This window comes from Protopterus annectens, chromosome 3.part0, assembly GCF_019279795.1.
Source record: "Protopterus annectens isolate FY-2018-M chromosome 3.part0, PAN1.0, whole genome shotgun sequence".
NCBI lineage: Eukaryota > Metazoa > Chordata > Ceratodontiformes > Protopteridae > Protopterus > Protopterus annectens.
The window spans coordinates 339,550,010-339,563,294 of record NC_056731.1 but is presented as its reverse complement, the minus strand read 5'-3'; the positions used below and the strand labels follow the sequence as shown (position 1 = coordinate 339,563,294).

Below are 13,285 nucleotides of genomic sequence, written 5' to 3'. Positions count from 1 at the left end.
CAGGCAAACTGATGGCCTGACTGATATTGACTGGTGATACCACCTTAGAAAGAAAGGATGGATTGGTTCTAAGGGAAACCCTATCTTTGTGAAAAATCATGTAAGGAACTTTGATGGACAAGGCCTGTAACTCTGAAACCCTTTTGGCAGAGTAATAGCCACCAAAAAAAGCCGTTTTCCAAGATAAATATTTCAGATCTGCAGTTGCAGCAGGCTCGAAAGGCGGAGCGACCAAAGCTTGAAGAACCATAGTAAGGTCCCATAAGGGAACAGGATCTTTGACAGGGGAACGTAACAAAAAGGTACCTTTAATAAAGGCTTTACACAGTCTGGAAGAGGCTAAGGCGGCAGAATTCTCACCCACAAGAAAATGAGAGATGGGAGCCAACTGAACCTTGACAGTAGAAGAACTAGCTCCGTGTTGAAAAATATCAGCTAGAAAATCAAGAATGGCAGAAATGGGAGCCGTGAAAGGGTCTAAACTCCTTTGAGAGGCCCAAAAGGAAAAAAACGTTTCCACTTGCTGCAATAAACCTTCCTGGTCGAAGACTTATGAGCAGCCACCAAAATAGATCCAACTGAGGAGGATAGTCCAGGCGTCCTAACAAACACAGGAATTGGAGTAGCCAAGCGGTGAGCTTCAGACTGTCCAGATTTGGATGAGGCACCCCCAAAGGGTGTGAAATTAGATCCTGAATGGGATCTAGGATCCAAGGCGGAGCTAAAAAGTGAGACCAAAGGAAGGGAAACCATATCTGGCGAGGCCAGAATGAGGCAATGAGGATCACTTTGCTCCCCAGTCAACGAGCTTTCTGTAGAATCCTCGGAATAAGAGGTAATAATGGGTAAGCATACAAAAGACCGGGAGGCCAAGCATGAACTAGAGCGCCTCTGGGGGACATCCCCGGCAGGGGGCTCAGAGAGAAAAAAACTCACTGCACTTCACGTTGGAAGGAGATGTGTAGAGATCGCAGCAAGGTTTACCACATTCACTGAACATCTGTTCCGCTACTGACAGATTTAGAGACAACTCATAAGGCATCAGAATGGTCCGACTTAGCCTCTCCGCTAGGATGTTGGACCGTCCCGGAATGTGCGCTGCGATAAAAAAGTGACCAGTGGAGTTCGCCCATTCCCACACTCTCATGGCCTCACGACAAAGGGGGTAAGATATGGTCCCTCCCTGTTTGTTGATATACCAGACTACTGACATGTTGTTGGACTGAATAGCAATCGTTCCCAGAGGAAGAAAGGCATGAAGGGCCTGCAACGCTGGAAGGGCCGCCCTCATCTCTAGAACATTTATGTGCAAGCTGGTCTTTATGAGGGACCACAGGCCTTGGACTGTCCTGCCCAAACAATGTCCCCCCCACTCGGGTTGGGAGGCATCCGTGTCACTGTGGCTTGGACCCGGACTGCAACAAAGGGTCATGCCTCCAAAATGTCTGGAGAGCACATCCACCACATGAGGGATGACCGACAGACTCTACTTAGGTGGACTGAATATGCCAATGGCAACTTCAAGATGGACCATTATACAGCTAGGGTCCACTGTAGAATTCTCATGTGTAACCGGGCACATGGGACAAGAGTTATGGTCGCCTCCATCGAGCCTAAGGCCCTCAACACCGATTCCTCCATTGGGAGATGAGAGTGGCAGATCAGAGACACATGCATCCTCAGGTTCCGAACTCTCTCCAAGGTAAGGAAGATTTTGCACTGAAGAATGTAGTCTATCACCTGTACAGGATCTAGGAAAGATTTTAATGCGTTGATTGTGATCCCCAAATGCAGGGCAAGAGTCAGGAAGTAATCCCTGGTTTGGGAGAGCAGACACCTGGTGGGAGTAGTAAGGAGCCAATCGTCCAGATATAAATAGACCTGAATACCCTGATGCCTCAGGTGAGTCCGCTACCACCGCCATCACTTTGGTGTACACCCTGGGGGCTGTGGTGAGACCAAAGGGTAGGGCTCGAAATTGGTAATGATGGACTCCTAGCCGAAAGCAGAGGAACCTCCTGGAGCTTCTGTGTATTTTGATGTGATAGTAAGCATCCAGGAGATCAAACAAGCACATCCAGTTGCTCTCTTGCAGGTACGGCATGATGGACTATAATGTGACCATCCGGAACTTCTCTTTGGCAACTGAAAGGTTCAGGGAAGAGAGGTCCAGAATGGGCCTTAAGTCCCTTGTTTTCTTTGGCACCAAAAGAACCTGTAGTAGAGGCCCGATCTGGACTGATCTGGGGGGACGGTTTTGATGGCTCGTTTTGCTAACAGCTTGGAAATTTCCTGTGGTGCTGCTTCCCTTTGTAAGGGTGGTATGTCCGGGAGGTGTCTGGAAGATTTAGGTGAATCCACGAAGGGAACAGAGTATCCTCTGGATATGACCTGAAGCACCCAGTGGTCTGTTATGGACTCCCATACCGCTAGGTGCAAGGACAATCGTCCCAAGACTGCCTCCAGAGTAAAGCAGTCGGGCAACCCCTCAGGGTTGCTGCCCAGGTCTGTCCGAGAAAGGTTCTCGAGATCCAAAATACCACAGACCCCCTCTGCCTCTGGGCTGGCATCCATTCTGTCCCGCTCTGCCTCTGAGGGAAGAAGAGCCCTGAGTGTCCCGGGAAAAATGTGACTTCCGGAACCACATCATCTTTTGCCCTCTCTGGTTCCGGGAAAAGGACCTTTGAAGGTTCAAGAAGCGGATCCCGACGGCAGACAGTGTCTTTTCGTCCTTCTCACTCTGGACTAATGTTGCTTTGATGGTCTTACCAAAGGGAGTAGAGCCGTCATAAGGGGCACTGGCAAAGGACGCCTTGAAGGGTTCCAAAAATTGACCTAACCTGAGCCAGGCGTTGCGCCTGATGGACATGCCGGACCCGGCTACCCTAGCCGCTCCTTCGTAGCATGCAAAAGGAGTCACATGGACTGTTGGAGACTGCTTTTAAAATGGTCATCCTAGTGGAGAACGAAGCCTTGCCCTCCTGCGACACGAACTTGAGGGAGACTCCTCCAGCTCCTTTACCAGGTCGCACTGGAGTCTGGTGACATGGGCAAGGTAGTTGAGCGCCCTGATCGAAAAGGTAGCTGAATCATAAACTCGCTTCCCTAGTCAGTCCATCATCCGCGACTCTCAGTCAGGAGGATGAACAGAGGAACTCTCCTGAGCAAGTTCCTTCATTGTGGCTGCTGCCACCACAGTATCTACTGGGGAGCACTTGTTCCATGCTGGTCTATGGGGTGGGGGTGGGGGGGGGGCTTAAAATCTTGTTGGGTTTTTTTGGAATTGGTTCCATGGTGTCCCCTACCTTCTATGCCCGCTAATTGATGACCAGATCCACCAAAGGATCCGTGGGAGGGGACAACCAGGAAGTAGACAGGCCCGTACCGAAAGCCTCCAGGAACACGGACTCATCAGAGGAAGGTTTGGGGGCAGACCAACCTCCCCGTTTGTGTAGGATTTCCATGATGTCTCCTCGGGATGTGATCTAGGTGAACTTTCTCCATTATCCAAGTCTGTGTCCTCGGTGAGGGACTTGGGGGAGTCTTAAGTGCCACCTTTTGCAAGTATGCTTGCGAGGTACCTCTCTGGTAGGGCTCGCCGGGGGGGAACTCGCAAGCCACTTGCTCCTCAGGGGGAACCATCTGGGGCTCCTCGAGCATGGGCTGTCCATCTGGTAAAACGATAGGGACCATAGAGCCGAGGGTGTCTGGGCAGACTCCGAGGGGGCAGTCAGGGGCATCGATCCAGCGAAGAGAACCCTTTCTACCATGAACGCTGAAGGAAAGTGAACCTCCTGAGAAAGCAATAAGGAGGCCGGTCTCCCCGGGTCTGAGAGAATTGGAGCCAGGCCCAAAGTGGACGGAGCTACAAGGGAAGGAACTTGGCCCGAGAAAGGCGGAGCCGATGAAAGAAGTTCCACTCCGTCCGATCCGAAACGCTCCAGGCAACTGTTGACGAAGCAGGTACCTTCGGCGCCGAATCCCCTGACCAAAGCCATCCTCTGATCCGAATACTCCGAACCCGGAGGTTGAATCGGAGAAGGAGATATCTGCTAGAAAAAAGGAGGCGGGCTCCCCCCTCCTGGGGAAGAGGTGGATGGCAAGACCCCCATCTGAATCTGAGTACAGATAAACATCCATCATTTTATCCATATCAACCTCAGACAAAGACCGGGTGGACCTCAACGAGGCCATGGACTCAGACCTGGCGGGTCGGGGCACCGAGGCCCTAAAAGCTGAACGTGTCTCCTCCGGCTCCAGAGAAAACCTCGGAGATTGGAGCCGAGGGGAGTCACACATCCGTATTGATTTAACAGGTGAAGGGAGGTCCAGAGACCTCTTTCGCTTTTCCCTCGCCTTCGAATCTCTCTCCTCCTCTCTGCCCCTTTTCCGTTCCACTTCCACAGGCTTTTGTACAGGAGGTTGTCCCAGCCTGGGAGGGAGGAGAAGCCAGGGGAAGAGAGGAAGGAGAGGCAGCCACAGCAGCCACTGTGACCGAAGCCAGAGACGAGAAAACAGTCTCTGAAGGGGGAAAGGAGGCCTTTGAGGGCCAACTTGGCCTTCCTATCCTTAATGGCTCAGGGGATGAAGCCCGCACATATATTGCAGTCCACACTCAGATGGGCCATGCCCGAGCGCATAACACACAGAGTGTGGCCATCCACAGGGGATAATTTATGGCCACACTTGAAAATCGGTTTGTCAGCCATACTATCTTTTAGTAGAAAGAAACTAAGAAAAAAAGGTTGTTTCTTTGTTCCTGACACACACACACACACACACACACACACACACACACACACACACACACACACACACACATCAACTCACTACACTCATACACAGAAAACATTGAGGGGGGGGAGCAAAAAATCCACACAATACAAACTACTCTAACTACCCTAAAACACTAAAACTCGATGCACCAACTGAGGGGAGGAGAAAGGGGAAACTATACTAATCTCTAACTAGCAATTTTGAAAGAAAAAGATATTCAAAACGTTTTTACCCACAAAGTTGGAGCTCAAGAGATCACTATGCAGAAGCTATTTGCGGCAAACGAGATCTGGGTATGGAAGGCAGTGGAGGTGTATTTGGGTAAGGGGAGGAGTTTGGAGCTTGGAGCAGATGCTGGTAGAAGTTGCCGGCTCGGATCTGATACGGATCTGAGACCCACAGGTTGAAGACCAAATGAAGTAATAAACGAAAAAATGCACTGTGAAGAGGACGGACTACACCGGACAACTAGGATTCCACAAACAGCTTTATTATACGTTAAACGTTAAACCAAATACCACGTTTTTCGTCACATAAATTAGACTTCATCAGACAAGAACTAACATGACCAACAACCATTTATATATGCTGACCTTGTGTTTAAAATAACCAATGAAAATCTAACAATGCTCATAAATATGAATGAATGTGTTGAAATACAAATATATTTTAAATTTTTATATTTGTATTTCAACACATTCATTCATATTTATGAGCATTGTTAGATTTTCATTGGTTATTTTAAACACAAGGTCAGCATATATAAATGGTTGTTGGTCATGTTAGTTCTTGTCTGATGAAGTCTAATTTATGTGACGAAAAACGTGGTATTTGGTTTAACGTTTAACGCATAATAAAGCTGTTTGTGGAATCCTAGTTGTCCGGTGTAGTCCGTCCTCTTCACAGTGCATTTTTTAGTTTATTAGTTTGTTCTTGCACTGCGCTTCATATTTTTGGTTTACCAAATGAAGTAAACTACTTCAGATGTCTGTATCAAGTAGAGAAATATGGAAATCATTAAAGGTACAAATGGAAACGTTTATGGAGAAGTTAAATATGCCAAGGTTAGAGGTTAAATATGCCAAGGTTAGAGGTAGAGGAGGCTACATTATAGGTTCATAGGTAGGTACTAGGCTACTGGTCCTAGGGCCTATACAAGCCTAGCCAAAAAGGTACCCTGGCTTTTGCCACCCAAGAAAATTATGTTCCTGTGTCCCTGTCCAGCAGAACCACAGAAGTGATCCCCGGGGTGAATTTCCTATTACCCATCCAATCATCAAGATTTTTCTTAAAGAGTGCTAATGAGGAGCTCTGTTTGACATAGATAGGTAGTCTGTTCCAGAGTATGGGAAGTCTCTGGGACAGGAATCTATCCCTCCAGCATGTTCTGTTTATTGTGGTGACAAGGTTTAAGTCCCTAGAGAGTGTAGCTCAGAGGGATTGGGATTTCTTTAAGTGGAGCATGTCCAACAGCTCTGGGTTTGACATAGCTTTGTATGTTAGGCAGAGATCACCTCTGAGTAGGCGATATGCAACGGAGTAAAGCTGGAGTTTTTTGAGACGGTCTGCATAAGGCATCTGTTTGAGGCCAGTAATCCTCTTTGTGAGGTATTTTTGCGGCCTTTCCAGTTGTTGTACATGTCTTGTGAGGTACATACCAAAAAGGGCACTGTACTCTACAATGAGTCTAATGAATGATGAGCAAAGGGAAACAATGACGTCTTTTTTTTCTGGATGAGAAACCTTTTGTGATGAGGTGTGCCACGTAGGAGGATTTCCTGACCACTGTGGCGACGTGATTATCCAAGGAGAGACTACTGTCCACCTTTGTCCCAAGGTCTAATCACACTTTCGGTGTTAAGTAGACTACCGCCTATGTGGTAGTTCATGGGTACAGAGCTTTTACCAAAGGGGACGACAATGCACTTTTTGGCATTGAACTTGAGACCATGGCTTTGACACCAGGCATCTGTCTCAGTGAGGCCCTTTTGTAGGATATCCACATCGTTAGGAGTTTCGATTACGGCTCCTAGTTTGCAGTAATCTGTGAATTTAGTTAGCCAAAGCCCTTCTGTGTTAGCCTGTACTTTAGAGAAGTAGATACCAAACAGGAGAGGACCCAGGACTGAACCATGTGGTACTCCACTTGTCACTGGTCTGCAGTCTGATTTGGAATCTGCTACTTTCACAGTGTGGGTTCTATCAGTAAGCCAGTTGACATCCCATCTTGTGACATAGGGATTTATACCTAGTTTAGTGAGTTTATCTATAATTCCAGAGTGGGGGATGGTGTCGAACACCTTGGCGAGATCTAGATAGGCTGTGTGAACCACCTTACCCTCATCTATTGCTTTGGTGACCACTTCAAAGAATTCTATCAAGTTTAGGAGACATGATCTGCCTTTTACAAACCCAAACTGTGTGGGGTCTAGAGTTTGGAGATCTCCAATGTCTTTGTTTATGAGTTCCATGATGATACGTTCCATGGCCTTGCAGACCAGGCTCGTCAGGCTAATGGGGAGGTAGTTCCCGGGGTCTGTTGTGCCCCCCCCCCCTTTGTGGAGTGGGATAACTGTTGCGGTGCGTCATTCAATGGGCACAAAGCCTGAGGTGAGGTTGTGATTGAACATGGTACTTAGGTGGGGTGCCAGTTCCTTCTGTAGTTCATGTAGAAGGCAGCCTGGGATGCTGACAGGTCCCATGGATGCTGTGTTCTTGGCTTTGGAGAGTGAGGTTTTTACCTGTGTAGCCATGATTACAGGAAAGCACAGTTGTGTACCTACTATAAATGTAGATGTTAGAGTGTATTCACTGTTGCAGTCATTACACTTGGGTTATCCTGCTGGCAGGCGACCCGCAGTCGGCCCGGGTTCCAAAGTCTTGGTCCGGTGTCGGTTGCTGTCGCCTCTTCCTGGACGTCAGTGCACCAGGGATATAAAAGTTGCAACAAATGCCATTTTCTTCAGTTTTTCTTGCCCCAGATGTCAGGTGCCCCCAGATAGGAAGTCTGGAAAGATAAAATTATGCCAAAAAACATGCATATATTACTATAAACATTTCCTTCATCTACAAGCAAATACACCACATATGTAGTATAGAGATGAGAAGTACAGAAAAGTCCCAAAAATGGAAAAAGGGGGATGGTGGGTGGGTAACCTGGACTGCAACAGTGAATACACTCGAACATCTACATTTATGGTAGGTACACAACTGTACTATGTTCATCACGTTTCACTGTTGCAGTCGTTACACTTGGGTAAAATCCCAAAGATGAGGTTGGGTGGCTGGGTCTAAATTGGATTTGGAGAGGCTAACAAGCCCTGCAGAACTGCAGTGGCAAAGCCTGCTCTGGATTTAGAGTAGAGAGGTAAGTGGCAGTGCTTGGTGAAAGTGTGCACTGAGCTCCAGGTTGCAGCTTCTAAAATGTTTTTGGTTGGTACTCCTCTGAGGAAAGCTGCTGAAGTGGCTGCTGCTCTGGTAGAATGAGGCCTAATGCCCTTAGGCACTGATTTGCCATGTTGTGCATAATAGAAGCGGATGCAGTGTCCTATCCATTTCGAGATTGTCTGCTTTGTAATAGGCTTTCCTTGTGATCCTGCAGCATATGCTACAAATAGTTGCTCAGTTTTTCTGAAAGCTTTTGTTTTGTCCAAGTAGAATCATAGCTGTCTGTGTATATCCAAAGTGCGCAGAAGTCTCTCCCCTTTATTCTGGGGATTTGGGAAAAAAGTAGGTAAATGAATGGATTGGTTTAAGGCCACATTGGAGACCACTTTTGGCATGAATGTTAGGTTTGTGATGAGAGAAACCCTGTCCTGATGAAAAATGAGGAAAGGTTCCACAGCCATTAATACCTGTAATTCTGAGACTCTTTCTTGCTGAAGTTATTGCTAGGAGCAGAGCAGTTTTCCATGACAAGAATTTTAGATCAGCTGTGCTGGCTGGTTCAAAAGGAGGCAGTGCGAGTTTTTCTAAAACAAAATTGAGGTCCCAAGTAGGTACTGGTGCTCTCCTTGGGGGTCTTGTATTTTTTGCCCCTCTGAGGTACTCTCGTAGTAAAGGATGTGAAAAAATAGGAGGTTCTGTATTGTAATGAGCTGAAATGGCAGAGGCATGAATTTTAATAGATGAGAAAGATAAACCTTTGTCCAGCATCTCAGTTATGTATTGTAAAATCTGAGCTATATTAGGGACAAGTGGTTCGAGCCCTTGTGCCTAGTTCCAAGCACAGAATCTCTTTCATTTTTCTGCATAAGATTTCCTAGTGCTGGGCCTCCTGGCATCTAAAATGACATCCATAACAGCTTTAGAGAGAGGTGCAGTCTGAGTGGCTACATTATCTGCCATGCTGCTAGGTTTAATGTTCTGAGTTGACTGTGCAGAATCTGATTGTTTTGTTGCATCAAAAGAGGAGGAATTTGAGGTAGAAGCCAAGCTGGGCCTTGAGACAAATTCTTTAGGATTGGGAACCAGTGCTGGCATGGCCAGTCTGGTGCAATCAGGATAATTTTTGGCCTTTCTTGTCTGACTTTTACTACCACCTTGGTGAGAAGAGGCATCGGAGGGAAGGCATAGACTGTCAGGCCTTTCCAGCTGAATGATAGAGCATCCACTTTCCATGCTTGAGAGTAATAAGTTCTTGTGCAAAATTTCTGTATTTAGTAATTGTGAGGGGAGGCAAAAAGATCTATGTCTGGGCGTCCTCGTTACATGCTGAACACTTGTGGATTTAGCTTCCATTCATGAGGATCCATGAGATTTCTGCTTAGTTCGTCTGCCAGTGTATTTTTTGTTCCTGGCAGGAATTGTGCTTGCAGATGTACTTGATAGGTCAGTGCTGTGTTCCACAAAGTCATGGCTTGTCTGCATAGGGGGTAGGAATGTGTGCCTCCTTGCTTGTTTATGTACCACATAACTGTGGTATTGTCCATCTTTATTAATAGTTGTCCTGGATGTATTAGGTCCTTGAAAGCTGTCAGGGCATTCTGTACAGCTAGCATCTCTTTTTGATTGATGGGAAGATGCATTTGCTCCTTGGTCCACGTGCCCCGAATACATTTTCCTGCCGTATGTGCCCCCAGGCATAATCCGATGCATCCGTTGTTATGGTCTGCCTGGCCGTGGGTAAAGTGAAAGGCTGTCCCTTGTTGTGGTGACAGGCCTGGGCCCACCATCGAAACTCCTGTTGGAGGCAGGGAATTAAAGTTATGATTGTCTCCAGGCTGTGGCAATGCTGAGTCCAAGCACTTTTTAGATACCACTGTAGTTTCCTCATATGCAGTTTTGCATATGGAATTAGTAGAATGCAGGATGCCATGAAGCCCAGGGCCTGCAGAATTTTTCTTGCAGGGAGCTGGGTTTTTGTTGCCAGAATTGGAAAGTAATGAGTCAGTTGCCTTTGTTTGTCTGGCGTGAGATAAGCCATCTGATCAGTTGTATTTAAGCTTGCACCCAGGAATATTATCTCTTGAGAGGGCACTAGTTTTGATTTCTTTTCGTTTACTGTGTACCCTAGGCAAATTAGCAATCTTTTTACAAACGCCAGATGCTTTAGAAGAATGTCCTTGCTCTCTGCTTGAATAAGGTAGTCGTCCAAGTAGGGATATATTTGAATTCCTTTTTGTCTGCAAAATGCAATTACTGGTCCCAGGCATTTTGTGAAGACCCTGGGCGCAGTAGATAATCCAAAGGGCAGTGCAGACAATTGGTAAAGCATTGAGTCTGCTATGAATCTGAGGTATCTTCGGCAAGATTGTCTGATTGGTACATGCAGGTATGCCTCCTTGAGGTCCAAAGTAACTAGCCAAGCCTTCTTGCCCAGCATGGGCAGAAGTTGCTATAGTGTTAACATTTTGAATTTTAGAACATCCAGGAAAGTATTTAGGGTTGACAGGTCCAGTATTGGTCTCCAGGCTTTGTCCGTTCTGGGTACTAAGAAAAGTCTTAAGTAAAATCCTTGTCCCTGTTCTTGCTGTGGAACTTTCTGAATAGCTCCCATGTCCATAAGAGCAGCAATCTGTTTTTGTGCCTCTGCCCATTGGTTTTGCGGCAGGTCTGGCATACCTTTTGGTTTTGGAAGCGTGTGGAAGTGGAACCTGCAACCCTGAGAAACAATATTCAGCACCCATTGGTCCTGGGTGATCATGTGCCAATTTTTTGAGAAAAGTGCTAGCTTCCCCCCTAGGGGTGCTGTCAAAAGTTAAGTGCTTGGCATTTGCAGAGGGAAGTCATTGGGACTGTTTCCTATAAGGTTGTGATTTGTCTTCCCCTCCTTTGGGGGCTGAAGCACACCATTGTTTAGGTCTGTAGGAGCCTTGGGGATGAGATATGCCTCTTGGGCGTCTGTATCTGCCTCTTTGTGGCCTGTCTGACACTGGAAAGGACCGATTTTTTGAAGGTCAGTTTCCGCTAAATCTAGGTGGCCGAACCTGTAAGAAATCTTTCACTGCCTGCATTGACTTTGCTTTATCCTCCATTTTCTTTAACACCTCTTCTGCCTTAACACCAAACAAAGTATCATGCTGTAATGGAGCATCCAATAACTTTACTTTAACATGGTCAGGTAAACTTTGTTCTTTCAGCCAAGCATGCCATCGAATAACAGATCCTGTAACTGCGGCTCTACAAAAAGCCTCTAATGAATCAAAACTACATTGCAGAGTATGCTTTCCCACTTGTTCAACTGCATGCAATAAGTCCTGCATTTCCTTACTGTCAGGACCTTCTGTATTTGAAACCATTTTCTGTTTTAACAATGACATGAGGTACTGTTGGTATTTAAGCATGTGAAACTGACAGTTTAAAGCTCTTACAGCTAAAGTAGCAGAAGTGTAAACTTTTTTCCCCATCTGTCCAGAGCTCTGGAATCCCTATCAGAGGGGACAGGATTTTTAGCAGTGGAAGCCTTAACCCCTTTAGGGCCCTGAGAAACTGTTTCTGGGTCTGCAGCGGGGTTTTTATAAAGAAATTTGAGAGAGTCAGGGACTCTGTAGTACCTGTCTAACTTGACTGGTGCAGGGGGTAAATAATCAGGAGACAGACTGGATTCAGAAAAAACATCATCAACAATATCAAGCACAGGGGGGACAGCCAGGGGCCTGTGCTGAGACAATAAAAGGAAGTCTCTGAGCCTTTTCTTGGATTCTGAATAATCCTGGCTCTCCCAATGGAAATGCTCCCTCATGGTGTGCAGGGTTTCCCCAAAAGAATAATCCTCAGGCGGAGAGGCTGAAGGTATGGACTCTGCTGCATCAGAGTCGTCATAGGGAGGGAGAGAATACCCCTGATCAGAAGAGGAATCATAATCAGTGTCTTGCCTAGGCCTTTTGTCAGGAGGGGGATGGGAACCCCCGATTAAAGTAATTAGGTCTTCGGCCATTTTAAGCATCTGTTTCTTTGGCATGGATGACTTCTGGAGAATGCTGTACTTGTTTCCTTGTCTTTAATGGTGTTTTTGACTTTGCCTTTGCTGCTGTAGTGGGCTTAATTGTAAGCTGTGAAGGTCTGAAAAAGTACAGTTTTGTACCTACCATAAATGTAGATGTTTGAGTGCTAATACAGCTGCAGTCATAACAGATGGGTTCTCTGCCGTCAGGCGGGTCCTCGGTCGGCCGAATTCCAAAGTCTAGGTCCAGCGTCGGTTGTCGTCGCTTCTTCCCCGACGTCAGTGCGACAGGGGTATAAAGGAACCAGCCGACGCCATTTTCTTCAGTTTTTCTTGCCCCAGATGTCAGGTGCCCCCAGAAGGAAGGCAATACATAAATTTTTGTAATAAAGCAGTGCAATATAATCAAAATACAGTAGTTGCAAGCAAATACACCATAAATGAATACCCCAATCAGGTTGTATGAGGATGTGTTAGCCTATAGGCCTGTCCCAAGAGGGGAAGGAGGGAGGGAAACCTGGACTGCAGCTGTATTAGCACTCGAACATCTACATTTATGGTAGGTACAAAACTGTACTATGTTCATCGTGCATACAGCTGCAGTCATAACAGATGGGTAGAATCCCAAAGCTAAGAAAGGGGTGGTAGGCACTAGGTGGAACTAGGAGGAGCCAGGATGCCCTGCAAGACTGCAGTGGCAAAGCCTGCTCTAGTTTTGGAGTATAACGGTAGGTGGTAGTGCTTGGAGAAGGTATGCACTGAACTCCAAGTGGCTGCTTCCAAAATATCTTTGGTAGGAACTCCTCTGAGGAAAGCTGCAGAGATAGCTGTGGCCCTTGTGGAGTGAGATCTGATGCCTGTAGGTACAGTTTTGCCATGAAAAGAATAGCAAAAGCGTATGCAGTGGGCTATCCATTTTGAGATTGTCTGTTTCGAAATTGGCTTTCCTTGAGCTCCTACAGCATAGGACACAAAGAGCTGTTCTGATTTTCTGAAAGGTTTTGTTCTGTCCAGATAATAAGGGAGTTGTCTGTGGATGTCCAAGGAACGTAGTAATCTCTCCCCTTTGTTTTGAGGATTAGGATAAAAGGTAGGTAAGTGTATGGCCTGATTCAAAGCTACCCT

At 46.5% G+C, this 13,285-nt stretch overlaps 1 protein-coding gene across 3 annotated transcripts in view; it reads right to left on the bottom strand.

Moving 5' to 3' along the window:
• The window catches only part of CDK13 (cyclin dependent kinase 13), a 2,153,482-nt gene that overhangs the window by 1,696,128 nt on the left and 444,069 nt on the right, over window positions 1–13,285 (bottom strand). The window lies entirely within an intron of this gene.